Genomic DNA, 4,054 nt, shown 5'->3' on the forward strand with positions numbered 1-4,054 from the left:
TAATCTTAGCAGAATGGAGGAGCCACTTTTAACATGTTAGTGGGTGAAGGAGAATTTAATACTATTGAAAAGCAAATTATGTATCCTATGCCTGCTTATGCCCAAATTAATCAGTGTGGGCACAAAGCTTGGAAATCTATTCCCAATACAGGCAAACAAACTACTGAATTGTCAAATGTGCATCAAGGTCCTGATGAGCCTTTTCAGGACTTTGTTTCTCGATTGCTTATCACAGCTGGTCGCATCTTAGGCAACTCTCCTAATTTCTTAAGCCCGAAAGATCAGGCTGAGTTAAAAAAGAAAGCTTCCAAATTCCATTGGAGTTATTGGGACTTTCTCTTTCATGAAAGAGCTCCTTGAATAACTTTAATAATGAAAGGTAGGAGAAAAAGCCGAGAGTTATTTAGAAAAGATTTGTCTAAAATCATCAGTCATTCTACCCCAGACTAAATAACCAATTTTTTTGCAGGACAATGCAGATTGGCAAATCGCCTTGGAAATTTTTTGGGGACAAACTATCCCACCTTCCCAGTAACCCCTTGCTTCAACTTATTAATAAACATTCTGTAGCTTTCTCTTTGCAGTTTCTCAATGAATCTCTCCCTGAACTTGTTGATGTAGTTTTGGCTAACCACCAAGCTTAACTCTTATTAAAGAAATTTCTCACATGCAACAAACTGGAAACTTTGGCACAGAAGACAGAAGTTGATTGCTGTTATTTTTGCCTTTAATCTCCAGTAACAAACCTCCCTTTATCTGCTTTCTGATTCTTATAGTCTACATGTGTTACTTACTAACCAAGGGGCAAAGATATAGTCTTTTTTACAGGACACAAACCACCCCATATGAATTCCAGACCAACTAATTCGACCCTATTGGCAAAAAGACAGCCACTTCCCACTCCCCAAAGCATAGAAGCATTCACCGAAGAACCATCTGAAAGCATGTCTCCACCAGCTCCAGGCTCTAAAAGCTAGACTTTTGATTTCTTCCCTCCAACGTCTGTCTCTGCAAAATCAAGCAGGCTGCTTTAACATAGGAGCAATTGAAGTGCTTAACGGAGCATGCTGTGAAAACTGTTAACTCTTAGGGAGCTGAGACAACTCCAGAAACTTTTTTGTTGCTATGCATGTAATTCTTGCTTGTTAGGTATTATGAGTAAGAGCTAACAACTCATTAAGCTTACGTTCCTAATTTTGTAAATAATTCTCAATTGTTGGAAAGTCAATCAGAAGTCTTTGTACTGGATTCCCTAAATAATTTTCTTGTAGCTTTGTTAAAAGAGGTGTAATCTACTCTCCTTCTAACTCTACTAGTTTAATTCATGATTGGTCTGTTTCAGCTGTTCTCTACATAGGGACACATATAGAAAATATTAAAACTAGGATGACTACTGCATGTCATCATAATTACCAGACATTTCATTCAATATGCAAGCTTTTCATTCACAAATTAGAGCTATTAGTCAGCCACACTTACAATCCACCTCCTTAGAACAGGTGGCTGCATCTTCAGTCAATTCTATTAGGAACACAGTCTCAACTAGTTCCTTTTGAACTCTAATCATTAATGCATCTATTTTTGCAATCATACTTATATTAATTTTTTCATGTCTAAATTTGGCCATTACAGCTGTTCAACAAAAAGTTCATACGCTTCATTTTAAAAAAATAGAAAGGGAGGAGATGGCAGAGGCCATGCGAGGGACCCTGAACATGAAGGACCCTAAACAAACAGGGCCACAATGGGTCCCCCCTTTTGTAACACAAGACCCCAGGAGGGATCTCATGTGGGAACTCTGCTGTCTCTGTCTCTTTCTATTAATCTTTGTTTTAAACAGCTTATTTTTAATTTTCTTGATTTTATAATAAAAGTTTTCAGTAAAATCTTAGTAAGAAATATATTAGGGATTTAAAACTTGCACATTCACACCATATTCAATCATGCATAGTCCTAAAGAATGCTTTTCCCACTAACAATAAGTTTCACCACTAGGAAAAACCAGCTAAAGTTTTTGCTAGTTTAAGATTACATTCAACATTCTGTGTAGTTTCGGTCAGGGGCATTGAGACCTTTAGAAAATTTAGCAAAAATGCAATTGAGGGCTAAAGGAATAGTATTAGATCATAAGCAGAAATTTAACTAGATGTTTTGTATAAGGAAGTTGTTCTGTCTCTTCGTGGCTACAAAACTTTTTTATGCTTCTTGTTTTTCTTGTTTAATCAATCATGAGAAACAATTGTGTTGTCAGTTACCATAGCAAATAATGTCTAGGTACATGTTGTGATTAATGAATCTATAGAAAATAATAGGTGAGGGTAGAAATAGGAGTTGAGATTTGGAGTTGTGTTTTAAAGTTAACGTGACATTTTTGGAGCAATGAGACTTGGTTACAGAAATCAGATATTGTCTAACTATGTAAAGGGGGACAAAAAAGATTTTGATATTCCTGATGTTCTACATTGAAATGATTAATATGTATGATTTAGACCACTACTTTGAAAAGAATGATTAATAGATTGATGGTACAGAGTAGTATAAAAGCTGTTTGAGAAGTTTCATCTAAATTGCACTAGGTGCAACCTCACTTCATGGGTTGCTGCCCTAAAGCCTAACATGTCTTTTACAATCCTAAAAAGACCAACCTATGTGTTGCTGTCAGTAAACATCTCCCAAGAGTGGTATGATGATGCCAGCCTGCAACTCGTCAATGAATTTACCATGTCGCTTTCTAGATCAAAGCGAGGACTTGGACTTACAGTAATGGGTGTAATGTCTTTTATCACCTTGCTTGTTTCTTGCACTGCCACCACCATTGCACTTATATAGGAAATTCAAACTGCAGCTACTGTCAACGAGCTGATGGACAATGTTACCTACAACTGGGACCGACAAGAAAAAATTGATCTTGCCATTGAACATCGCCTGAATGGACTGTATGACACTGTTAACTTAATTGGGGATACTTTGGAGCAGGTCATGATTTGGCAATGCCTTGTGTGCCATGCTGATTATCGCTCCATTTGTGTGACTAAACTTGTGTATAATGCCTCGGCCTTTCCTTGGCCCATGGTACAGGCTCACCTGCACGGAGTATGGATCACTGAAAATGTCAGCCAAAATTGGAATGAGTTACATGCACAAATAATTGCTATGCATTATGCTCTCCACCTTGACAGCAAGTCTGCAGAATTGGCTAAACAACTTCTATGCAACCTTAAAAATTTGTTCCCTACTATATCCTCCCTTTCTCAATTGTGGGGTCCCATTCTAGCTATTGGCATATTTGTCATCTTTGTTTGCTTCCTCCTCCCCTGCCTTCTTCGAAAAGCAATTAACTAGTATAAAAGCACTGTGGAGTCGTCTGCATGGTCTCCAGTTAAAGACACTCCCTTGACATATATGACAGGTAAGGATCAGTGGAATTTCAGTCAACCTAAGACAGAGCCATTGCCTTATGCTGCAATGAGTGTCCATGATGGGTAAGACTGAAGATTTGCACTGTCCACCTAAGACAGGCAATGTCCCTTAAATACATAAATAAGGGGGAGATGTAGGAGGCCATCAAGATTATAACCTAAATGCCACCTTGTGACTAGAATTGGGATAGGTTTTCTTTGATTAATAATAAACTGTCTCTGGGAAAAGGGAACTTAAATTGTGCCCAAACCGTGTGATTCAGTGTTGCTATAACAATGCTTATACTTATGTGATCATATCCTGGTTGATATCCTGGTTGGTAATCATATCCTTGTTACTATAGAAAACATTGTAACTAGGTAGAATAACAATGACCTAATGCTAAAAGCCCTATATAAACCACGTTACTACAATAAACTTTGTCACTGGTCATCAGCCTTGTGGCCCTTGCCTGATTTTAATCCTCGCCTCTCCATCAAGTAACTCACGCAGTGGTCTGAGCTGGACTCAGACCCCCACATCTGGCTGCTTTCAGAAGTGTCTCCTTATCTTTGAGTTTGGAGAGCTTGACTATGATATGTCTTGGTGATTTTCTTTTGGGGTCTACCCTTCCTGGAGTTCGTTGAGCTTTTTA

The 4,054-nt window shown here is 38.1% G+C and overlaps 1 pseudogene; it reads left to right on the forward strand.

Moving 5' to 3' along the window:
* Window positions 1–2,616: 2,616 nt before the first annotated feature.
* LOC102825072 overlaps window positions 2,617–4,054 on the forward strand; it is a 94,720-nt pseudogene continuing 93,282 nt past the window's right edge.

The sequence above is a fragment of the Chrysochloris asiatica genome, unplaced genomic scaffold, assembly GCF_000296735.1.
Source record: "Chrysochloris asiatica unplaced genomic scaffold, ChrAsi1.0 scaffold00315, whole genome shotgun sequence".
NCBI classification, from domain to species: Eukaryota; Metazoa; Chordata; class Mammalia; order Afrosoricida; family Chrysochloridae; genus Chrysochloris; species Chrysochloris asiatica.